General features: G+C 38.5%; 1 protein-coding gene and 1 long non-coding RNA gene across 5 annotated transcripts in view; one reads left to right on the plus strand and one right to left on the minus strand.

Moving 5' to 3' along the window:
- Positions 1-26,468, plus strand: part of ST6GALNAC3 (ST6 N-acetylgalactosaminide alpha-2,6-sialyltransferase 3) — a 216,935-nt gene that overhangs the window by 179,409 nt on the left and 11,058 nt on the right. The window contains exons 4-5 of one of the 4 annotated variants that reach the window (XR_001865058.1): positions 13,442-14,563; positions 14,760-16,870. The exons of 2 other annotated variants lie outside the window; for them this stretch is intronic. The gene's annotated coding sequence lies outside the window, so the exon portion shown is untranslated. Of the gene's footprint in view, positions 1-13,441; positions 14,564-14,759; positions 16,871-26,468 lie in introns of those variants that run through there. One more of the 4 variants, XR_001865057.1, reaches the window with a different exon arrangement.
- Positions 20,328-26,468, minus strand: part of LOC108448977 — a 29,550-nt gene continuing 23,409 nt past the window's right edge. The window contains exons 2-3 of the long non-coding RNA XR_001865059.1: positions 24,818-24,933; positions 20,328-22,122 (exon numbers count right to left, since the gene is read on the minus strand). This is a non-coding gene — a long non-coding RNA (uncharacterized LOC108448977). The remainder of the gene's footprint in view (positions 22,123-24,817; positions 24,934-26,468) is intronic.

Below are 26,468 nucleotides of genomic sequence, written 5' to 3' on the forward strand. Positions count from 1 at the left end.
TGCGTCGGCATTTGGGTAAACAAGCTTGCAAATCTCAGACATTATTTCCTAATGGAAGCTGAGGCTTTCTTGCAAATACAACAGGTAGAGTCCTCCTATTAGCTGCCCGGGCCAAGTAAAGGTAAAGAATACATTTAAGTGAGCCAACTAATTTTGTAACCTCATCAACATGCTGTTGCTCCACATCTCAAATGCTCACTAGTGGCACATTCAGCACCATTAGCAAGATGCTAAACAATTGCCACAGTCTTAACAAGAAGTTCCTTTTTCTGGATCCGGAGTAATTCTTCCAGGCTGAAGGTGTATTGAGCTGACCCAGTGAGCAGAGCAGCCCAGTGCTGGATACTGCCAGTCTGCAGGGTGTAGAGTACAGGATTTGTCCTGCAGCTGAACAATAGCTGTCTTTCACCTCCCCATCTCTCCTGATGCAGCCCTTTCAGCTCGTGGGGAAACTTTGGTCTCCTAATGACTTGCCAGACTGTGTGATTAAGAATGATTTCTTTTGTGCCGTAGCAGAAAAAGATTTCAAATAGATGTGATAATGGTATTGCATTCAGCATGTAAAGATCTTTGAATATAAACGTGGAACAGAATGTACTTCTGTCTCACAGAAAATTGCATTTAGAACTTGTTGCCTGCTTCGCTGCTTTTGTAATAATGCTTCAACCTCAGACCCTGGATTGCAATATAAATATGTTGGCGTTTCACACAAAGGAATCAGAGAACAGCTATTATCTCCCAAAAGCTGAGAAATTCTGGAAGGTGCATTAAGACATGATGGGATCCTTCCACTTGCGCCTCCCAGAAAGTCACAAAAGATACTGTTTTGGAAGAACTAACTTCTAAAGAACACTTTTCATAATAGGATTATGTCATGCTGGTTTTTGCACATACTGGCAAGGCCACAGATCTGCTGCAAGAGCAAAAGACAGGCAAGAGAGTAAATGCCGGGTTAGAAGTTCTGACTTTAGCATAGCCCAGAAGAGTTAGTAAGTGTCACCACAAATTCATAATTACTTTTCATTTGTCAGCCATTGTGTGTAAAACACAGTGAAAATAAAACTAAGATTTACACGCTTAGGTACCAAAAGTTAGATGTTCACTCCAGGGTCTGACAGTGATTAGATTTCCCAAGGTGCATCTGGAATTTCTGTTCCCATGTCTACATGTTTTCCTTGTGAAAATCTTCCACTTAATAAATAGCTTTAGTTTAAATTAATTCTGAGGTACAGCAACTTCACTGGTAGCTGTTGGGTAGTTATTACTTTAGAAGGTCAGGCTATTTGGATAGACATTTCTTGAATTGTTTTATTACTATGTAGACAGGAGACATGGAACTTGTTTGCGCTTCACTCCTCTAGCTAAAGTTAAATATATTTTGTATTGCACTGCTTTGTTCTACACAGGTGTATCCTTAATTCAGAAAAGCAGAAGAACACTGAGTATTAATCAGCCATGTCAGTTTTCTGAATATAGCATGATTCTTATAGGTCATATTTGCATTAAACTCAAAATAGTGCATAACAGAGATTACTGCCGTTTTACTGAAAAAATAATAAATCAAAATTCAAACCTCATCTTTAAATTGAAACTTAAGGATTAAGAAATGGCCAGTGACACAGCTTGTATAGTTCTACTTTGGAAATTATTAATTTGAAATGAGATTGAATTTTGAACCATCGATAATTGCCATAAAAGGGAAAACACATTCTGGCCCTCTTTTTTTTGTTCCAGCTCATCCTCATCACTACGAGAAAGACACCCTGTGGGATATGAGCTGCCCTGGCCACAGCTCTTCTCTTTCTGCTGGGAACTAAGTGTTCTACATCACTCTTGATATTCCACAAAGTTAGGGTGCTGGGCAGTTTGCCTTGTCAAGACTGGAATGTCACTCAGAAGTAATTTGCTTTGCTTGGCTTTGTAGATTTCATCAGATTCCTAATGAGCATTTAAGGGGAGAAAAAACCCCAAACCCTTTTTTCTGTCTTGATCTAGCCACTCTTGTAGCTAGCATAAGATCTGTTTTAAAGACATTGGGACCATATGTTATGCACAGATTTCGTAAAGTTATTTTTTAGTATGAAAAGATCCAACAACATAGAGAGCTTAAAGAGGAAGTTTGAGCTGGGATAGCTGTGTGTGGATGTCCTTATCCCTGTATGTACCTAATACATCCTTGAAGATGTATTCTGCACCACCTTGAACTAAGGCAGCTTCCCAGTCGGAAATCCTTCTCTCACCAATTCAAATCCCTTTCCAATGCACAAGCTAGTTCCAGCTTCTCACACCAGCCATCCTCTGCCACATCCCCTTGCTTGTAGTGACACTTCCAGCCTATTCCAAAAATTTCCAGAAGATCCCGTGGGATATGGGTTGTCCTGACTGTAGTTTCTCTCTTTCGGAAGCAAAGTGCCTCATCTCTTTCATGCCACAAGCTACCAGGGCCCAGGGTCCCCTGGTGCCCCCAAAGGCAGTTCTGCGGGGTCACAGGCAACCCATTGGACTGACAGCAGAAAACAGACTTGTGTTTAGACAGCATGAGAAGTGTGCAGTGATACACAGTAACCTCCTGAATGCAAATATGTGTGACATTTCCATTTTTGCTGTTTTCGGGGGAAGCAGCAAGCGAGGTCATTGTAATGAATTGGTAAACATCACGCTGTATTACATATGAAATTCATTTCCCAGAGCTCAGGAGCGGGGCGTTAATGCCATGCTCCCCACTATGGTGTTTGCTTTGTGATATTGGTTCGATGCTGTGTTCTAAAATACTCGTACCCCAGTCATACCGTACCACTGTGTTATTAGCCTAAATCTATGAAGCCAAAAAAGACGAGGAAGAAAGCTAATTTCACTTTTGGTTTTCAATTCTTATGTACTGTAACAGAATGTGAATAACCTCATTACTATACAAATTCTGTGTGTCACATAATGACCTCTATACTGAAGACCAAAGTTTGCATAATTGAGGAGAGACTCACCTACAGCAGTGCTGAAATTCATTAGCATAAGGCTGAAATAATGCTAAGAAAATAGCGTTTGATGTCACCTATTTAAACTGAAGCACTGGGTGTTTTCTTTCCTTTGGACTTCTTAAAGGCATATGCTTATGATGGGGAACAAAACTTGTCCTACTGAATCTGGCAAATAGTGAGAGCTGGTTCTGTAACTCACTGGCCCTTTACATAACAAACAGGAAAGAGCTGTTCTTATGTAGCTTCGCAGTTTCTTGCAAAGATCAGTGAAGTACATGTTACCTAATAGGCTTATTTTTATAGGCGATGTGTTAATATATTTGTCTTGACTTTTAAGTGTTCATCCTTCATGCTAGGTTCTCTGTGGTAATTAAAATACACCATAAATTGTATCCACTGTAATTAACAAAATACCCTGTAATTATCTGTTGATCTTTTGCGCCTGTTAAATAACTACTGGGATGTTTCAAAGCTGTGTTATTTTTGTATTCCTTGAGATAAACCTACTGCAAAATGTTGGTAATTCACTTAATATTGCAGCATAGATCAACTTTGGAGTGTTTCATGTCTCCTCTCTCTTCTCACTGTAATGTTATGGCAATGCTATTGACTATCATTCTGTTAAAAATCACATTTATGAATGACACCTGCATCCTGCCAGCTGATGACAGTATCCTGGGGTATGCAGTTATCAAGGATCACTCTGCAGGCAGCTCTTCCTTTCATCCTGCTCTTTGTCTTTACCATGACTGCAGACAGAAATTCTGCATGAATTGCGAGAATTCAGAACCTGAGTTGGAAAAAGGAACAACTCTTATCTGAAACCTGCAGGTAGTTAAACCTACTTCAGTGCATCTGCTCAGAATGAGAGAGAGTTGTGAGCCCTATGGTAATAAGCACAAACATATAAAAACAATCCAAAAAATGGCAAAACAGTTCTGCTTACCTTCATTGAAGGTAAAAGTGTCCGTGTATGAATGTTTGTAATGCAGTCTTGGAACAAATGCACCAGCCACTGCTTACTGCAATGTTTCCCAAACGTTTCCCTTTTCACAAGTATTAATTCTAGCTAAAACACAGGCAGCCTGCCAGATTTTTTAATATTACCAACTCTGTGGTTGTATAAGAAGTATGAGGATGCAATTTGTTGTAGTGTTTTATTGGAAATCGAGGTGAGCCCAAGTGGAATTATATAGGTGTCAGGGTTAATTTTCTTACTCTTCATGGAAAAAACATTGCATCCATTTCCTGCAAACTTGAATCTCCAGTGATAGTAATAGCTTGCAGCCATGGTTGTGTGTAATGTAGCAGTCTTCTTGTCTTCAGAGATTTATGCAAGTCGTTATTTAAAAATAGAGATCTGGGAGTCACAGCTAGCTAATTAATCTGTACCAAGGAAATCTAGGTGCTTGGCCTTTCAGGCATCCTGTGATGGCTGAGTAAACTTGCAATCCCATAAAATTCTCACTTCTATGTTGTTTGGCTTTTTTTTTTTTTTTTTCACTCTTCATTTTTGTTATATGAAAATTAGATGCTGAACCAATCAGCTTATTTCAGACACAGTTTTCAAATATTTGTATGGATCTAGTCCAGAATTTGACATGAATTGGAAACAATCAGTGTACTGCTCTCCACCATGGACTAAAGATTTGTCAAGCATAAGCCTGTCAGGAATGTAACCAGCTAAGGATTGCTTTCAGATTCAGATATTAATTTACCACTGCAATAATTCATCCTTCTTACCTGATATTATTGTGGTTTTCTTTTGGTCGTGTCAGGATGTTTCTTGACATCTATTGTCATATTGCAGTTAATTTTAACAGCCCTATGGCGAAACCTGAAAGCTGACCAATTGTTAAAATAAGACAAAAAAAAAAAAGTCTCTATTGTATTAATTCATACTATCAGTAAATAGGAAAGGTAAAACCATGTAACCATAATGGCTTGATTGGAAGTAGTAATTTTCTCATAATGAGTCATAGAGTGAATAGCAGTAGTCCCCAATTCCCTCCAAACAGAAATAGTAGGTAATCAAACAGCTCCAGTCCAACTAGCAGAATCCTATTGGTTCAAGATAATCCTTTTTAGGTTAATAAGCCACTAATTATTTTTACAGTCTTAACAGTGTGCACGGCAAAGACTCCAGTCTTCATTTGGCTGTAGCCTGAATGACATGTAGTTTGTGCCCCACCAGATTGGAGAAATGCAGTTCACAGGAGTGGCTGGATGTCACGATATCCCTCACAGCCTCTTTATTCTGACAAACACATTATTATCCATAATTTGTTTAGTTATTCGTTACTCTAGTGAAGAATTAAATTAATTATGTTCTTTAAGTTGTATGTATCTATAAATTGATGTTACCCATCTCTGTGGAGGCAGAAATTACAGACTTTAACAAAAGATCCTGTATAAAATTTTGAATATCTATGCTAAGGTTTGAATTTCTGCAACAGCTGTAGGAAGGTTTAGATCTAATTGTAATCACATAAAGAATGTAGGTGTGAAAAGGAGGTTCATGTAAGGCCACAGTTCCCTTCAGTGGAAACAGGTGCCAGTCCCACACAGGGCAGGGGAGCTTGTGGTATGGAGCTGAAATGAAACTTAAGTAGCAAAGCACATAGGAGTTGTGTATCTGTATATGGTGAATCTGTGTCAAAATGTCACTGATATTGTGTTACTTTTTGAGCCTCTTTCGTCTGTATATTTACACAAAGAAAGTCTCCTCTTTAACCTCCTTTTTTGCTCAGCAGAACTGGTATAATAACTGTAATATCCTGACATATTTTACATATTTGAGTACGCTCACCTTCCAGGTGAAGGCAAATATATTTGCTGGCCTCTGTTCCCACAACTGTTTGGAAATACAGTATTCCTGGATCAGTTGGCAAGAAACAACCAACATCTCACACCAGCCAACCTCTGTGATGCAGAAAAGATAGATGGTGATGCCCTTAATCAGTTTTATGTCTAACAAACTCAAGTGGTAACCCCTCAATAATTGCTAAGTTTTATTCCTTTATCTGAGCAGCGTGTCTTGTTTATCTCACACATTGCAAATCTTCCAGTGTAAGACTCAGATGCTGTTATCTTAGTCAACTCAAATGATTCACATTATACAAATGGCTCGTTTTGACACAGAACTGTGTGGAGACTCTTCTCTTCTACCCATGCTGTATCACTGAGCAGTGCTAAGTGCAAATTACAACCAACTTCCCCATTCAAAGATAATTTTGGTCAAGTAGTTAGATGCAATTGTTTGTGTTTTTTCCTTAGTTAATGCTCAGTCCTAATAATTTTTGTGAATTGTCATCCATAGGGCTTCTTTCCTGTATTTGAAATAAAAACTACTGAGGTCTTTTTTTGGTTTTGTCAGCAAGAGTTGTAATTTGATCCAGAGCAGGGTTTTTAACTTTCTATTTCTTAGTGTCAAATGAAAGGAAGAAAATTGGTAAAGGTATTTATGGTCCTGTAAGGTAGATTGAGAATAATTCTTGTTCTTGCAGAGTCCTTTTATGAATATTCACAGACATTATGCTAATTACAGTGTGGCCATACCTACCTGTAGGGAGGAATGAACTGATGCAGGTGTGAATAATGTCCTGTTCCTGCTTATGGTGGTTTTAGTCCTACATGTTGAAATTGGTGGAAGAAGACTCCTTAACTCATATGGGAATTGGATTTGACTCTCCCTGCAATCCAAGGAAAACAACTCAAACTGTGCTTTTGTGGTGTCCTACATCAGTATTTAGGAAGATTTCATTCCCTCACCTATCTACATGCCTTAATGACATCCTTACAATCTTCTTTTCACCTTGTCTCCTGTGGGAAATTCTGTGTGAATATGGGCTAATGCTGATATCTAGGCTTATTTAATGAATTCAGCTGTAATAACACATTTTCTAAAAAAACAACCTGTGGAGGCAGCTGGGATGCTTGTCTTTTCTAAAGTACTAGAGGAGTACTGATAGGCTGCTGGCTGCCCAACATAGGCAGGTATATTGCCTTCTTTAATAGTAAATTGTATTTCTACCTTTCTATGAAATTTAGCTTTTATCTATTATAGCTAGTCCTTCTAGGGAAAATCAGTCCACAGTGGCCTCATAGGGAGAAATATTTAGCTCAGTAATTATGACAAAGGAGACTGACCTACATTATGTACATTCCTTCTATTCTTCTCTTTTATTTCACTCTTTGCTCCCAACCAGTTATGACAAATCTTATGTAGCCTAATGTAAGCAGCTAGTAAAGAGCAAGAAGTGACTAAATATAGTAACCAGAAAATGCTTTACCAGGAGTAAATATGTGCCTAAATATTGTTTAAATTCATAACATAAATTGTGACCTCTTGATCTGCTGGTTTTATATTATCTTATGAAATTAGAACTTTTAAATTAGTCTTGAGGGAGAGAGATGCTGCAATTCTCAGAACTTTTTCCTGCCCATGAATAGAAACAGTTTAGCCTGGCCTCTGGTTACATTTGTTTACTTTTTATTTGTGAAAAATGCAGGGAGGAGTGATACAAAACTCTCAGGAGTTCACTCTGTGATTAACTGTGACGTAATTGACAGAGGAAAACAGCAACAATTCATGCAACCAGTAATTAATCTCTAGCTTTATGGCCTCATTTGCCAACTGTCTCCATATTTGATAGCAAAAGTGACTTGCAGAATGTTTAATTTCCACAGTGACAGCTAAGGTATGAAATCAGATTTGAAGATAAACATCTTCTGTGGCTTCTGCTTGCAAAAAGAGTAGCCAATTAAGTGTGCTTTCTTAGTCCTTGCAAATATTTGCCATAGGATTGACATAGGAAATATAACATTTTCCCAGTCTGGGCAGGAGCCCCACCTCAATGCTCCCCTCTGCTGTGTGTATTCAGGAGCATTCTCAATTTCATGGACATGAACCATGCAGGCATGTTAGTTTTCTCCTTTCTCTTCTTTTGCCTCTGTGTGTAAAAGGGCCAAATCACATGAGATGCTGACTATCTCCCATGGGGAGCTGCATGCCCTAGCAGGACATGGGCAGTTTGACATATCCCAGGAGACAATTTGCACCTCTTGGGATTGGTAAAACAAGTAACTCAGAGATCAGGCAGTGAGCAGCTGCAGTGAATTCTTTCCAGAAAGATTTTCTCCGTATTGTGAGGGGAAATATTTTCATTTGCGTGGTTTTTGTGAACAGGCAAACTTGCTTATCTGACCCCACACCACATACTGCTGATCTATAGCAGAAGATTTCTCCCTTCTGCTTTGCCCTGACAATTTGAGATTCTGTCCACGTTCTGCATTCTCTGGACAAGTCAAACAATCTGCAAACAGACAGCTGCAGCCCAGAAAGGAGAGAGAAATTTTACCATAAAAGAAGAAATTAAATTAGGGTCCTGCTCACCTGCATTTGATTTTTAAAGTAAATACATTTGATATGTTTCCCATTTAGTACTATTGAAAGGGCAGTTTCCTGACACCACTCATATAAAACAATCAGGAATGTGGATTCTGGCATCCCTGTCTGTAACAGGACTGTGCTTGTCAGAATCTTTTTTTTAATTAAGTTGGAGTTGGTAAGGCAAAAAGATTTTTTTCTTTCTGTAAGCTTTAATGTGCTGTTGTTTTGAACTTGTCATTTTTATTTGCCTATGAGTTTTGTTTTGATTTTTCTTGAAGATTTCTAGTAACAATAATTGTTTGCAACAGGAAGATTCATGTGAACTGACTTCCATTTTAAACATAGTTCCTGTGAAATGAAAGGGGATTGCAATGTGGATGTGGGCAAAGAGGACTGATGCATCCATACAGTGCACTTCTGCTCCAATGGTAAATATATTTTCATGATTAATAACGAGAGAGTAGAAGCCATTGTACTCTGTTAGGGTTTTGTTGATGGCTGCTCCCCAGAATACTGAAAAGATGCTATCAATACTCTTGACACTCTGCTTAATCGAGATGTGACCCTCCAATGCAACCAGACAGTGTGCTTGTTTCAGAGCTGGAACAGTGCTACAGTTAAGGAGTCGTGGTTGCAGTTATTTTTGGTTGTGAGATTTTTTTGTAATTTCATTAAAATTTAATCAGTGCCATTAAATAATATTTAATGCCACTAAAGTGCTGTTGGATACAAATAGGAAATCAATCAACTTGTGCTCTGAGTGGCCGTCAGCTGTGGAACTGCATAGGTACCGCGGGGAAGGGCTGCACCTCGCACAGCAGACAAAATCAGATCAATAATAGTATGTTTAGTTCAGCTTTTAAAATTGCTCTTGCTTGGAATGTGCCAACGGGCACCTTCAATATCAGATATGTGGGCTTGGAAGAAGAAGCTTTCAAGTGCACCCTTAATGTTTGCAACTTGCTAAGTATTTTTGTTCCTTAGGTGCTGCACATCAAAAGCCAAAATTATAAGAATGGAGATTCCCCTGGGCAAGCTGGAAAGATACATCAAATATACAGCATGATGTTAGCCTGGTGGTAGAATCAGTCAGGACTGCTCCTTGATGTGCTTTCCAGCTTGAACAGTCGGTCATCCTTGTTGGCTCAGTGCAGTCAGCCCTGTCTGTGTACACAGATACGCTGGTACAGGGCATCCTAAGAAACTGTGACAATTGAGACAGGTTTGGAGCTAAACCGCACTCTGCCTCTGTTACAGCCAGTCCCCAGTGGGTTAATGGAGTAGGATAGCTTCCTCTGAAGGATTTAGGATGATCCCATTAACTGCAATCTATATTTGTTCACATTCCCTACCTGTGGGGGCAGGGGGAAAAGGGATTACAATCAGTAGCCACTAGCAAAGAAGAGGTCTGCTGACTGTCAGTAATGTCTTTATAGGACTGGGGAAAACTGAGCAATTCTGTAAAATTTCACAGAGTCCTGACCAGAGACTTATGTCTTCCTTCAGAAAGTCCATGTGAGGTGAGTTTTCGCATAAACTCAAACTATTTCAAACACTCCTGCTGGGTCTGGCCAGAATGCATTTGACGATTCCTTGCAGCTGTTTAATTCCAACATAATTGCCTTTGAGATTTCCTTCCTGATTTTTCTGTGTAAGCTGCACTAAGCTATGTAGATAAGAAGCAATCTATACATTCTGTGCATAGGAGTAAATCCAAGACTATAACACAGATGGACAGAAGCAAGCAAAAGACTCGATTCTTGTAATTTAAAATACATTGAATGTGAATCCCACTGAGGTGAAATATCTAATTTCCAAGAATTTCCTGGGGCAGGAAGCATGAGGCTGCTTTATTCCACACCAGTCACATCAGTCCACAAATTAAAAATGAATGAAACATGTTTAAAACAATTACACACACCTTTTCTGAGTTCTTCACAAAATAAATTTATGTAAGCCATCCAATGACTAGCAAGCAATTCTTGCTGACAAATATGATAATAGTTAAAATTGGTGCTACATAATTGTGCTGAAAATGTGCTTTTCCCCTCTGATCACACAAAGATGGCTTGATCAACCTTCTGTCATCTATAGGTAGCAGATGGAAGGAATTAATGTCTGTCCCTTTTGTATGTCATTCCCCTTGATATTAAAGCCTGCCTTACTCTCTTTGCACTCTAACACCTTGCCATACCAACAGTACCAATTCCGATTGGTTTTTTTTTCAAATAGATCCTAAATTCTAAATGATACATCAAAATATTCTTGCCAGGGCCTTTGAGCACTCAACCTCTTGGAGCAGAGCCATGGACTATACAAACCATTGCATTAAACATTTGGTCCCTGACAGGTAGGTGTGGGAGCTGTTGAATACGATTTGAAAAAACTAAGAGGGAAGGAAGGAAGGGTGGAAGCTCCATTCAGAAGGAGAAGGACTGTATTAGTGAGGGGGAAGAACTGAATACCCCACATCCCCCAGTTCAGCCATATCTAATCTGCAAACTCCTCTAAGGAAAAGCAAGATGTTCACTGTGTGCAGCTGAAAGAGCTATTCAAACCATGCAGTAGGAGCATGTTGCTCTGTTTTGTGAATTTAGCTCCTCACACCATCTCCATCCCAGCATGAGAGAAGTCTGTAAGCTCAGTGCAATCGTATCATAATTTGGATCTCTACAGGAGACTGAACTCACATCACCAGAATGCATCAAGCCAATGCATGTGTCAATGCACAGTTACATATATACCACGGTTACAGGCCCATGGTGACATTTTTCAAACTAATATATTGACAGGAGTACCAGGATATTTTTTAAGCATATCCAGAAGGAAAAAGAGCATTACAATGAGGAAGAAAACCCAGCAAAATGCTGACACCCAAGTACATTACTTAGTGTGCAGTTGCATTAATGAACCATTGCTTCAAATCCCAGGTTTGCCAATAGTGTCACTGTTCGTTTATCAAGGCAGAATCATCCTGGATGTGAACAGAATGCCTGTATAAAAGATAACTTCTCAATTCTCCCATACCATACATTTCCTTGAGCCCATTACAAAAGATTTATTTCTAAATTGGAAATTTTTTTTTCAGCTGGGCAGAATGAGACTGTTTGTTGAACAAATGGTGTTAAAATCCCCAAGGCTCTGACTTACTTCAATAACGACCAAGACTACTGCTTGAGCCAGCTGATGCTCTTTTAATGAGCGCTGCTTGTCAGAGGATCATATCTGCAAGTTGCTGTATAAAATAACCATTTTCCATGAGTTCATAAAGCAGCCTCTCGTTTGAAATGGATGAAGTGTTGTACCAATCTCTGCAGCACAAAACAGACACTTGTTTGAACTGAAAGGGGAAAAAAATCCTAACCCAAAGTATTTGACAAGGAGGTTTTTTTCTTCTTTTTCTAAAAAATTGTTTTTCCTGTCTATGACAGGCTGCTTTGTGTTCGTACACAAAAAGCTCAATTGGTTCAAGACAAAAATGCTGATATACGAGCTTCAAAATGAATTTCAGCTTTGGCCTGATTGAATTAATACGAGCATGACAGGTTGCTTATTTAGCAAACTGGGTGGACAGTAAGATTAAGCCTTTTTCTGTGACAAGACATCCCAAAAAAGTCTCTTGCTGTCCCTTGTAAGGTTTTTCAAGGCAAATCAAGAAGAGACTCCTAGATAAATCAAAATGACAAGTTCAAAACATGTGAGCCCTTTTTTAAAAAGATCATCTCCATAACAAGCCCAAGCTTATTAATGTTGCATTCTGACAAGCACAACCACTTTATGATTTTGTTGGGTCCGTGGACCTGATCATGCCATGTAACTACTGTACTGCTACTGCTGCCACTGGATTCAAAACTAGGATCGCAAAGTTAAAGAACAGCATTTAGTAGCCCTGCCATCAGTCTGTTCTTTTTAATATATGTGTTATTTATGGCTGCAGGTTAGGTTATACCCTTGAATATCACATTTCTCACCAGAAACAGCAATGAGTAATTGGGTACTGCAGGGTTTAATGTGCAATACTGAGTCATTTTGATTAGACCCATATTTTATCACTCACACTATTAACATCAAAGATTTTTTAAACTACAATACTCCATATAGTTGGTATTAATGTGAATTAAGGAAATCAGGTTCTAACATGCTCAAGTACCTTGAGTTTTCTTTGTCTTGTGCATATCAAACCCACCTAGGTCACTGGTAAAATTCACCTTGTACGTGTGTACAAACTATCTCTGTCCTATGAAAATGAACCACTAAAGTTAATTCAGATTTGTTCAGAGCCTTGAACAATGTAAGTAATGAATCTTTCAGACAGTTAATTCAAGCTGAACAAAAATAGAATCCACTTAAATGTTACTACTGCTTGGATTGAATCTTACCAGCCTTGATAGGTCTGAAGATCCAAGCCTCAGTGGATGAGATCTGCAAATCCCAGCTATGATCTCTATAAAGAGAGGGGTGATGACTTGGTCTCTGTTTATTCAATGAAATTACTGCCCTTGCTTACTTTCTGACCAGAAACATAAATATGTAATTCTATTTTGCTCTAAAAGGAATTTTTACAATTCTAAACCTTTCTCCATTTTGTAGATCTTACATCCAGGATGATAAAATCATGAAGCAGGAATAATAATGATTTCCTGCACAGAAAAATGTGTATGTTAGAGATGTTGGTTGAATGTTTCACCTCTATTAACCTCTCTTCCAAACCAGCAGAGAAGTGGGAATATTTACTTATCATACAAATTCAAACTAAGATGCTTTTCCTGTGAGCAAAAATGCTCACCAACTTTGTTTGCAAGGGTAAAGTCTTGTGTGGTTTGCTGCATGTGTTACCCTCACACTAATTTTTCAAATTCTGTGATTCTGTAAAATTATTAGGCATTCTTAATATTGGGAATAGTAAGAAATAGTCTCACTGGTATTTAATTTTTAACTTCAAACCTGGTAAAACTTCTATTCTTGTCCATCTGTCTCAAGTTGTCACAGATTTTCCAATAGTAACTAAACTGCTGTGTTATGATTCAGGCTCTATATGTGATATTTAGCATGCTGTGTCTCTTTGCTGTTCTAGGCTACACAGAAAGCAGCCTCTAGCATATTAACTGCCTGTTTCACCTGAAGTAAAATGGGAGAGCATTTTAAAAGATAAGTTTTCCTTTGTCACATTTCTTGCTTGTGCTGTAGGTTATCAGAGCCTTTCCCCCCTCACATGTAAGCAAAGACAGATATAGAGAAAAATTATTTCTTTGAACCACAGGAAGAATTTTCTTTGCTGTTCTATTAATATCTGACTGAAAGAAAAAGAAAAAATTCTGAATAAATGACTACAGGTGTCTTAAAACCTGTAAAATTATTTTTTAAACAGGGCTTTTGCTTAAAAAATGGGATCTGAACATGTGTGTAATGGAGCCATACTCACAGAGGAAAATTACAATTTCTATATCTAGCACGTCAGGTTTCTTCAAGAGTCTAAAATGCATGTATTATCACATTTACAAATAGACCAATCAAAGCCTGATTTTCAGAGGTAAATCTTAGAATCCTTTTGAAGTCCAAATTTAAAATGTGATCATGTGTTATCCATCAGAGGCCACTACCAACTAGATTTGTTTGCAACAAATGTAGCTTTGGAGCATGGTAGTGCTAAGAAATATGAGAGAAACTATCCTCCACTATTGAATAAGGAGTGATAACAGCATCAGAAGTAGTACTAGTCCTAAAACTTGTCTCTGGGCTCCAGTGGTTCACACCAAGCATTTGGAGATGATACACACAGCCTCAGAGCTGGGATTCTGCTGAAACCTCTGCTGTGATACTGGGAGCAGTGCTCAGAGCAGGTAGCAACTGTATTGCCCTATATATCATGATTAATCCAGGACAAAGAACAGATGGCATGAGAAGGAGATGGATTCCATGAATATGGAGTGGGTGGCAATTGTAGCTGGTCCAAGCTTTGAGACCTGAGAGAGTAGTATTGGTAAATAGTGATAAATGTGAAGGGGTTGTTTTGTGCATATTACAAGTTACAGGAAGACAGAATGGAGTTGTCAGCTATCTGACAACTAATTTTTATACATGAGGGTTTTTTTATGGCTGCTTTTATTCTGTGATGTGTTGTTTCATTTGTTTGTTTGCTGCCAGGCACTGTGAGATTTCAGGATTCCCAGTTTATGAAGAGATGGCTTTGTGTGAGGTAAGCCTGGGAGACCAGGAAAGCTGTGGTTTCACAGTTAGAGAAGATGAATTTTCAACTAGTAGTGAATGTTTAAGCCCTGATTTTCAGGAAAATGAACATAAGCAAATACATTTAACTTTCCTTTGGGTTTTGTCCCACAAAGTTAATTGTTTGATGTTGAATTTTTATTGATGATTCCTTTTCCACACTGCAGTTACTGTATCAGGAGAAGGAATGCTTTGAAAGGTAGACAGAAGAGGAAAACACTCCAAAGGAAGTTGGACTGTTAGTCTCCTGAGACACCCAGTGTATGGATTTCGTTGGCTTGTGAAATGCACATCAGTCACACCTCCATTCAGATCAAGTCTGGCCTGTTTCTGAGACTCAGTGTCACAGGCAGTGAGTAATACCTCTACAGTGGAGAGATGACATGTTTCAATGGAGATGCCAAGGTGTAAGCATGGATTAGTTCAAGTGACCTCTTCTTGGCAGATGACTCGGTGTAAAATGGCTCAGCAAATCCCATGGGAATACATCTAGGATTTTATTCCTTTGCCCTTACAAACCAATTAATTAATTGCGGTTTTCATCCTTTTAATTGCTGTAATACTAATTTTTATTCCAGAAGAAACCAGAAGGGTAAATGATGTACAGTTTCATGAATAGATTTTTTTCTTACTATTTTCTTAGGAGAGTTTATCTCTGTACCTAATACATATTTTAGAGCATTATAGTTAAACACTTCCAGAATATTTTAATTCTCTTTGCAGGAAAAGAAAATGGGTTTCAGACTTTCTAACAGGAAATCTATAAAATAATTTCTGCTTCATACTAAAGAAATATTTTCAATATTTACAACACTTGCACTGTTTTTCTTCTAAATAATTTCTGTCTCTTCCTAGAATTTAGAAAAAGGCCATCAGTACTTTTTTTCTTTCATCAAGATATTGTTACTCCAGGTGAGGCTCATGCTGATTAGTGGGTGCCATATAGGTTAAATTTAGGATACTATTTCTATATGATATATAAATTCTGTAATGAAAACTGGTTATTTCTTTTGCCTTCAAAGTTGATTGCTTGCCCTTTCCAGGCCAGTTCATTTAAATTTTTGAAGATCTACTCAAACTTCATTGAAAAGAACGTTTTGTAAAATACGGAGAACAAGAATTGCAAAACCCTCAGGAACATTAGGTCAATTTATTGACAGGAATTTTGCACCATTTGGGGAGATGGGGTTGAACAATATCTGTCTCTTTTCTGTTTCCTGTTTGTAGGAGCCTGGATCCTGTGACAAGGCAGTCATTTTGTTGGCTGCTTCGTAGTACAGTTGCACTCGTTAGAGGGAGGAATATGCAGGGCTGGGTGAGAAAACAAACCTCTGTGAGAATTTGAGCCGATGAAGGATGGCACTCTGGGAAATCAGCTTCCCCATATTTCAAACGTGTTCAGTGAAAGGACAGACTGCACAGCAAAAGAGGATTTACTGGGGTTTAATCTTGTTTGAAATTCTGTACTTTGGAAAGTTCTCCAAGCATTCAGGCAAGGATGACGGTTTTTCTTTGCATACAAAAACTAAGTCTACATCCCACGTAGTTATGAGATTCGGGAGCAGAAGCAGACAGTGGTTTTCACTTTTTAGATGGACCTCCATTTGCTTTGCCATCACAATTGCATATTGCTGGCACATTGCCCACCCGGTAAGGGAGTCATTCAGGAGCTGCTAGGACAAATTCCATACAGGTACTCATGTTGCCAATGCCTGTGTATGCCTTGTGGGATATCCCACAACTTGTCTGTGTAACTTGTATTTTGCAAACACATTGTTTTCCTGTTGTCCTGTGGTCTATGGTGCATTGTCAGGGCAACTGAGAATTAGATTTATCTTCTGTTGATTTGCAGCTTGCTCTGGGCTTGATACTATGATTCTGGAGACAGTGATAGTACAACTGTGTTATCCATGAGTAGGCCGTTTTGATATCTCACACAGCTTCCATGTGCTTCAGTTAGTAAGTCAGAATCTCAGAATCACAGAATCACAGAATATTCTGAGTTGGAAGGGACTCTTACGTGAGCATCCCATACAGAGATCAAACCCACAACCTTGGCATTACCGGCACCACGCTCTAACCAACCAATGCCTGCTGGATTCACAGGTGTGTGAACAGTTTAATAATTCTGCAGAAGTACTTGGAACAAAGCCCTAAAGGGTTGTTGTTTATTTTGGAGCACTCCAAAATGTGAAGGAATGTAATAATAATTCCATGCAACTTTGTGCAAATTCTATTTCTTACTTCTCGGGCAGTTGAAGCCCTTTATCCACACAGTCATTTGGATATAAGCACACTACAGTTTGATGTCAGACCAAAAACCAAAAGTGATCACAAAGAACATAAATAATTTTACTTCATTTTAATGGAATTTTGATACAAATTAATTTGGATTGAAACTTTCTTCTTCTCTTACAAAGAGGAGGAAAGAAAAAATATATTATTTTCTGTAACATGCCTCTTCTACCTGCTGCTACTGAATGAAAATCCATCTTAAATGTAAGCCTCCACCTAACCACTTTGTCAAATATCTTTTCTGCCTCTCCTCATGGTTATTTTTGAAGAAAGCTAAGCACCTAAGGAAAAGTACTGAAAAGCTCACAGCATTATTTGCTTAGGGAGGAGTGCTTTACTAGTGCTCTTGTCTCAGGTTGGCAATAGTCTGCTGCACTGTATAATATTTGAATTGTGGGGGTTTGTAGCCACTGTTCAGGTAAATAACAATGTCATGCCAGGTAAAAGATACAAAGAGGTGAATTGAATGATTTAATCATAGCTGAGTCTGCTACTCAGGCTCCTAGAGTGGCAAAGAAATTACCATTACAACAATGATCTTTGTACATGAATATCAGGCATGTTTCAATCCAGGCTGGAAAAGACGTGGTTCCAATAATTGTCTTTATAGGCACAAGGCCGTTTTGGAGCTTTTTACTTATCCATAATCAAAAGATCAGATATTTTGCTGTCTTCTGGTGGATTTATTTTTTCCAGTTTCCTATTAAGAGAATTCTGGGAAGCTGCTTTACCAGGCCTCATGAATGCACATTCTTGGAGGGCCAAGATACACATTCGTGGCCACGCTGCTTTAAGACACGGCCCCTTCCTAACTGTGCTGTGCCTGCTGTTGTGCTTCCAATGTCCATGAGTTGGTCTAGTCTGGTTATTTTGCTTGCAGCAGGTTGGACACCTGCACCATGTGCTCCAGAACTGTGTGGGATCAGCCACCTCCAGCTGTTTGGTGTTGACAAATTGGAGCAGTAACATCCTGTACCACACAGCTTGACTCAGGCAGGGTCTGACAGGCTGCTGAGCATGAGTGGGGATGGTACATGAGCTCAGCATAGATGGAACTGAGCTGCACAGACCTGGCTTTGCCCACCCCAGGTTCAGCTTTTCTGCGTGTTGATAGTATTTCCCCTTACACACCTTGCATAAAACTGTGAGGGCTTGTTTACGTGCAGCATCAAACTGCTTAAAAAGGAACGTGTTGCCAATGTAGATTTCACCTCTGGATTGCAATGTGTTTTCCCATGGTTAATTTTCATGCGTTCATGCAATTCAGAGTCACGTTTCATATGATTTATGGAATAGCAAAATAAGTTACCAAGAAGAGATAAACTTACATTTGTAGCCTTCATCCCAGACTCCCTTCTTAAGGGGAAACTCCAGAAATCTGTCGGAAAGACAGTTTTAAAAAATGTTCCAGGGAGAAATGAGGTCTGACTTATGTGCTCATTTACTGTGGTATTTGAGGACTGAGGGAGATAATATCTAGCATCTTTTCGAACACTGCTCTGCCCAAAATACTTCCACTCCAGTTGCCTGCCTCTGTTAACTCTGTTTAAATGTTATGGAGTCTGATACATTGTATTTTGCAAGTTAGAGGTGGGAAAGTCATTTCACAGTGCAGGGAAAAAAACCATTATTTCAAACTAATCCTTTGCCTGCACTCAGAGAAATCAAATAAAAATACAAAGGTAAAAAAGAACAAAGCTTCACTCATGTTTAGAGGAGAAGTGACAGCTCCCTGTTTGAAGAGCAGTTCTCTGGTTATACTTGTATAAGTAAGTGGCAAACTTGAATGATCTCAGTCGAAGATGTTCTCTCTTGTTCCTCCACCTGTATTATTGTTCTCAAGCTTTTGAACAATTGCTGAAATCTATAGAATAGTTTAGTTTATATTCCTTCCCCCACAAGTGCATTTTTATTTCTTACATCCTCTTAGGAACAAACAGAAGGAAAACAAAGTCATAATGTCACCTCTAAAATCATTCAATATTTACAAAGTGTGATCTTCCAGTGTATAAACTAGTGTAACTCTGTTCTTTGCCTTGTAAGGGTGAGGAATACTCTGATGGATGTGAGTGCAGTGTATGTCTGTGGTATCTGTAAATCAGTTGGTGTAGTCTGTGTGTGTTACATAGATCTGCTGAGGCAGTGCATGACAAAGTGTGTAATAATGAATACTGCACAATGGAGGACAATACTACACAGCATAAAGATAAAGGATAATGACAATGCTCTCAAATAACGAACCCCTGAGCAATGCTGGCAAACCTGTGAGGGGATGTAGGACGTCTTCATTGTTTCATATGGTAATAATCTGTGTACGCACGTGGTTTTCCTAATGATCCATGGGTACAGACTATTATATGAGCAGTTCAAGAAGAAACTACCTGTTTATACTGAGTAATTTCCGTATGAATGGTTTAGGGTTGTGCTTTGCTTTTCTGAGATACGCAGTTTCTAACACTGGCTTCTTATCACAAACTTTCAGCCTTACAACCTGGTCTCATCAGATGAAACAAGTTAAATGTAGTCAGATCCAGTCAGTACTTAGGTGAACGATTTCCAAGGTAATTCAAGAATGCATTGGGAAACGCTCCATAGCAGTATTCCTCTCCTGCCAGCATTGAACAAGCATCTCCCATTTTTTTGGGGAGTTCACTTGATACGTGGTTCTTCATCCTCATCCTAAATTATCCTCTGTCATTGCCATGCACTAAGGGCTGCATTTGTCAGTGTGCATGTATTCTGCCAAAAACCTTTTGTGATGAAAGGTACTACATAAGCAATGGTGCCCGCTCAGACTTTATATTTTATATTTTATCTTTTATATTAGCCTTGTGCCGCCCTGGTTTAGTAAAACCCAACGGAATGTTATTTTTAAAGCACCATTTAGGTCAGCCTTTGACTGAAGAGTACAGAGCACCGTTTCCTTGTCAAAAATACTTGTGCAGAATCAGAAGTGCTGGCATATACCTGTCAAAAGGACAAGATAAAGCAGCACTTCTGTTATCGTCTGTGAGATAAACAAGAATTATCATGTTTGTGGTTCTTTTTTTTATTTCTTCATAAGCTGTGATTTAATTGACTTATTGGACTTAAGGGAGAGCTGACCTGTACATTGCATCTTGATGTTTCTGTTTGCTTTCACTCTAAGCTAGCTGACGTAACATTTCTTTATATTTGTGTAACACCTACAGTTCTACCTCTCTTGGAGAAAATGTATGGGATATCTACGCCTGAGAACTGTATGTTATAATAGCTAAGAGCTATGATAAAGAATACAAACTCACTTGTTCTCATCAAGCTGTAAGATAGCATCAGCACAAAATGAGACAAAAGGCTATCAAACCTATTGTCAGGAGAAAATGCAGATTAAATACAGATAAACACAAAGTACAAATGAAAGATGGGAATAGGCTTATATAATGAAAAAGAGGGAGCCCAACAAGCTTCTTTACTGTTTAATGACATACTCCAAAGACAAATATTACAGCTAAATTTTCAAGGAACAAAAAGTCATGCTTTTATTCTGTATTTTTTTTCCTGAATAAATAGCAAAGCCATGGAACAATTTCCTTAACTGAATGCACAGAATAAGACCTACAGCAAAAATAATCAAACCACTATTAGTGTGATCATGTAATCACAATTGATTTTCTTGCTCTAAGATTATCATGATCCACCATTGTGAAGGAAAACCACACCAGAAGTGAATTATACTCTCTGCTATTAATTTGGGGATTTATTCCATATACTGTGTCAAAATGCTGATGCCTGTGCTCTGGGAACTTCCAGTGAACATATATCTTTAGAGCTAACAGCAAAATGAAGTTAGGAGTCAATCACTCCTAAATCTCTTGTATTTATATATAAAGCTGGATATGTACACTTCTAGAAAGAACAAAGGAATGAAATCTCTTTTTGTTGGTGGTGTTTCTTTCAGTTTGGAAAAAGAAATACTCTTCTCAATATTCTGGATACTTTGTAATATGCACTTTTGCACTATTTCCTTCTACTGGTCCTAAATGAGGATGCTCATTTCCAAAACGTTTAAAGCATAGACAAGTTTGATTATGACTTTTAAAATCGGATTTAGGTAAGAAAGTCAAATTTATCCAAGCTTAGAGAGGTTTTGTTAATACCAAGCATATCTGAATATGCCTGTCTTTGTACCTTCGCAGGATTTCACGTTGCCTAATATAATGTTCGTCATGGTTTTAATTTTTCCTCAAAATGGATCTCTTTTATGTCTGCTGTTTACCATCCTTGCCAGAGTCATTGAGCACAAGAAATACAGTATCTACAAGATGCAGAAACTGCTTTCTTCCTTGCACTCATGTAATATGTAGTGGATGGTTTCAAGAAAGGATCTTTACTCTGCGCTTTACCTATTCATGTGTAGGATTTTGATTTCATTTGAAATGAAAGGCGTAAACCTCAGGTCTGGAAACTTAATAGAATTTCTGCATTTACCGGCTGATCCATAGCCTTTAGGTTAGATTGTGTGTCAGCCAGCAGTCGGCTTGTTGAATGAAGCAATACTTTAAAACTAAAATGAAAAGATTTCTGTTATATGTAGCCTGACACCAGATATGAAGGCAGATTTCTACTGGCTTATTATTGGAAATATTTTCCAGTGTGTCTGATAAGCGAGACTGAACAAGCTGTAGGAAGTAGACCTAATCAGATAATGCTGACTTGCAGACCAGAAAAAAAGAGAGATGTATTTTCCTAAGTGTTGTGCCTTCACTTGACAAAACTGAGGACAAAATGGTTGGTGTAGTGGCAAAAGGCACTGCAGAGAGCAGGGAGTAAACCTGCTGGTTCCTGGGGGTGGCTGTTGTGTCTAAGCCTTTTTTCTTGTGTACGTTCATGGTCTGTGTCACAGAAGGTTTACATCTTAAGTGCTTGAGTGCATTGGCACTCTGGAGATGGGGCATGTAAAAAGGACTGGGAGAACATCAGCCTGGATCAGCTCTTCATTTTTCAGTGAGTTTAGGTATTTTTTTTTAAACTTCAGAGGAATTCAAAATGGACTTGCGAGAGGGTCCCCCGAAGGATCAAGCGCTGTGTTCTGCTCAGACTCTCAGTGCTGCACATCCTTCCTGGAAATACACTTGAACACTGAGGATATTCACAAGAGAAGCAAATTCTCAGTATGATTACAGGACCTTCATGATGTTGCAGGATGGAGGACAAAGGAGGGTCTTGTAGTAATTCTTAGAAAGATTTCCCAAAGAACTGAAGCAAAAAGATTCCTTTGTTATTTCCATGCCTAGGTATGAAGTGGGCATTACCACAGTTTGGTAGTTAACACAGAAAGATACTTAACACAACTTCAGATTATTTTTCAGATTGCATGTAGATAATAGATTATATCAAATGCAAACATAGTGCCACATTAATATTGCATGAGAAATGTGCATACTTTATTTGTTGGCCTGAAGACATTTAAAAAAAAAAATTGTTGGAAGATCCTCTTTATTCTAAGCATATTTTTTTTTAAACAGCTTAGCTCTTGGTTTTGTACCTTAAATGTCTCTGCTCAGGGGAAAAATGAATTTAATTGCATAAAACCTACTCTGCACTGATTTTTCCAGGGAAAAGATTAAAGTTTTAAATGGATTGAGTGTCCGTGTAAGTATATTCACATTCATATGTGTCTGGACTGAACATGCCATCTGTGGCTTCTGCTTTATTTTTCTTACTGTAAATTTGGAATTCAAAATAACATTTATTTTGTGAGGCAAAATCAATAAATCATTTAAGTTGTCCCACACTTTGTATAACTAATTGTAATTAGTATAATGTCTTTGTTGGCAAGAGCTTATCAGGAACATAGCATGAAGAGGCAAAGGAAAAGCTTTATAAAGAATGATGTTGTTTTGTAAAGCTAATTGTGACACTATCTCTGCTATTGTGTGTGATTGAACTCTTAATTTTTAATCTGGTGTTCCTTCCAGCAGTGTAGCTCCTAGTGTTACCTGAGGTTCTCTGCAATATAACCATTGTCAGTTCTAGATTTTGCAGTTTGGTGCCAAAAGGATGTAGTCTAGACTTGAGTCAGCTAAATTGTGGCAAGTGGGTTGCAGTTTCTAATTGTAATGAATTAGCTTGTTTTGATGTTTGTTATGCAAATCTTGTAGATAAGAATTCACTTAACTGTGATGTCCTGAATTTGGTGCTAGGGGAGCAGCCACAGGCTCCTCTGATGGATCCTGTCACATGTATGGCCTTCTCGAGGAGCTGCTTGCCTGCAGAATTCTGTGGCAGCATAGCCCAGTCTTACCTAGGTGATACTGGGAATCACTGAAAAGATGATGTTACTAAGAGAAATATAATGTGGAAGACAAATCAAGAGCATTTATTTATAAAGCAAAGGACCACTGTCACACTTCATGAATGTGTTCTAGTAACTTGGCTTCACTGGAAGTATCATATTCCTGGTACTAACTGAAGTCCTCACCGTTCTTGATACCTGAGCATTAGCTTAGACTGACAGTGAGCTGGCTAGATGATTAGTATGATGATTCTTGTGTTTACTATTCTCACAAAGCTGGATTGTGAAAGACTTGGAAAATTAACTAATTTGCTACTTCAGTTGATAGCAGAGAAGCCATAAAAATTCGTGTTTAAAGCATTTCACTGCCATTCTAATAAGTATGGAGATTTTTCGCAAGGCTTCCACTTGTATTATTAACCTCCTGCAGACTATTCAATGAATATTGGAAGAAAATATTCTGAAATTGTCCAGTGTTGAAGAAACTGTTCAGTGGGATAGAAGGAAATCTTCTGTGACCCATAGTTTCTCTTCCTGTGAGCTTCTCTGTGGCAGTCTCCTGCTTTTCTGAACTGTTTGCTGTATCTTGCTTTTTCTAAAGGCTGCCATCTGAGAGAACAACGTTTGCCATTCTTGCTCTGCCTGCAATCATGGTGCTGCCTCCAATGTAAATATTTGAGCCAGTGGCTGCAGGCATGTACTGAATAAATGTAGTGACTCTGGGGGAACAGAAGGGGAACGACAAAAGCTAATCCTGTGTCTCCTGAGGATTTGGGACCCTATATTTTAAGTGGGGCTTTAATTAGGCTTCAACCTCTTCTGCCCACAATGTGCATGAGCAGAAGATGCCCATCAGAAAACCAGCTACTATGTAAGCCAGGAGGGGTTAGAGGAAGTTTCAGTAGCTCAGATGTGAGCATTATTTCTTTCTTTCTTGATAGTTGGACAGAGGTGAGTTAATTAAGAAAGCAGTGAAAGACTTGATCCATTTGGATGGAATATAAATAAGCAAGACCCTAATACTGATATTAAACTGTAATGTGATACCTATATATGTGAGTGTGCTTCATTAAAATGTATGTTACAAAAAGAAAAAAACAGAAGAAAAGGAAAGAGAAATATTTTGTTCCTTTTATACTTTAAGGAAAAGTTAATCTGGAGAAAGTTACAGTAGTAAAAGAGAAGGCAACATCTGTGTTAATTAGCAATTTGTCTTCAAAGCTTGACTGATGGGTTACATTATGGCCTCTTGCAATTGAATTAAAATTCAGACACATGCAAGTTCTATTTTTACCTCCTTTTTCCATATCAGAATAATTTGTCTGGATTTAAGACTTATTTTTTGCTAAAAATATTGATGTTCCATAATCTAAGATGAACCTTTGGTTAGTGCAAATAGACAGTGTAGAGAAGAGCTCTGTGGCTCTGGATGCAATTCCAGAGCACATGGCTTAATGACGTGATGTGGTGTTAAGGAGAAGTACGTGTACTTCCTCCAAAGAATCTGGTTTTCTTGGGTATTTGACAGTTCAGCTCTTTGGTTCAAGAACTGTCGTGTGTGTACAGTGCCTTGCTCAGTGAGGATTCACAGTGCTACTGTAATGCAAATAATCAGTTAGTAATTTAGCAACAAATTAGGAATTAATTTTAGAATACCTGGAAACACTCTTCTGAATACCACAGCTGGGACAGACGAGTTGTTGATAGAGGAATGTGCACCAATGAAGGTCTAATCTGTAGAGTTTGAATTCTCTTTTTCTGGTGAATATTATCTGTTCAGAAATAAAACTTACAGTTAATATTCTGGCCCTCCATAAGCCTTTTCTTTTTGTGTGGGCATCCATCCTGGTAAAAAGCAAAGTTCTCAGATAAATGTGAAATGTAGAGAGAACAATGTAACATCACCTTCCCTTCCATGTCAATATCAAAGAAGTAGTGCTTGAACTACCACAATGACTACAGACTGTGGAAAATTTGAAAGGGTATCAGCTGATGTAGATCAGTGTGGGTTCTGTTAGCTGGGTATATTCCCACTTAAACGGACAGAGTTAGCGTACAATCTCATGCTAGCTGTTCTTTCATTTTCACCATAGCAATAAAACAAAATATCTTTATAAAAGCTTTTGCTCACATTCCAATGTCGCAGACATCCAATGTACACCTTTACAAAGTTTTATCATATTTTTGATTTAAACATAAAAAAGACCCAACCTAATAGAAAATGTTTTTATGAAAAATTTAAGCTGCTTTCAGACAAGGTTAGGTGAACTCTTTTCAGTATCTTGTATTGAGAAGGTAAGAGCTAATCAAGGAATTTCTTCTGTATTCGCCTACAATACGTTTCACTAAAATATGCAACTAGGGATAGTGAGTGCCCTTTAATACCAAAAGAAAAGGGTGGGAAAGCCTCCTTAATTAAATCTCTTCAGGGATCTTGGATTAACTGCAGCTCTGTTTAGTTTATATCCTCCCTGTAGAAAAATGTGCAGACCCAAGACAGCAAATACTGATTTAAATGTAGATGCAGGGAAAAGGCCCTGTTGTCTTTTTTTCTTCCACTTGGCACAGTTTTTAATTTTGATTGATTTTTGGTTACAAAGGATGAAAATCTTAAGTCCTTCTCTACTCCCTTCCACGCTGTGTGAAAATACTGAACTAGGACTCAACAAACTGGATGCAGCTACTGGTGAAGGGAAGAGCACATAAAGCTGCCCTGCAGAGGACTGTGGCACCAGCCCTAAAACCTGAGTCAGAGTTTCAGCTGTCACTCCCTTTGTCACAGCCACCAGGGGTTGCAGTAAGTCTTTGGCCTAGCATAGTCCAATAGAAAGTGGGGAACAGTGGGACAGGGGCACACTATGGTGCCACAATGGATATTTTGGCATTACCTCCCATTTGCTTCAACCACTGCAAGCATAAGTAATTGTCCTGTGGAGCAAGTGCTCTGCTGGCACAGACCAGAAGAATTTCATTTCCCAATAAACTCAGTCTCCCTAACCATGGAGTGAATTTTACTCAGGTGATTTTTGAAGAGAAGAATGGCTGTGTAAAGATGCCAACAGCTTAGACCTCAAACCTGCTTATGTGAATTTAGTTTTCCTTCATTCTAAACATACTTGCATTTTTGTAATGGGCAACATTTCTGTGCATCCTGTCCTGACTTAAACATACATTTGCTCATCAACAAAATCCAAGTGCAGATGGAGATGAGTGGAGCCATGTGCTTCTTTCTGCACAGTGCAGCTCCAGCAGGTGAAGGTTGTTGAGCATAAACTGCTCAACTTCAGACCCCAGGGGATAAGTGCAA

This window comes from Corvus brachyrhynchos, unplaced genomic scaffold, assembly GCF_000691975.1.
Source record: "Corvus brachyrhynchos isolate BGI_N302 unplaced genomic scaffold, ASM69197v1 scaffold48, whole genome shotgun sequence".
Classification (NCBI taxonomy): domain Eukaryota; kingdom Metazoa; phylum Chordata; class Aves; order Passeriformes; family Corvidae; genus Corvus; species Corvus brachyrhynchos.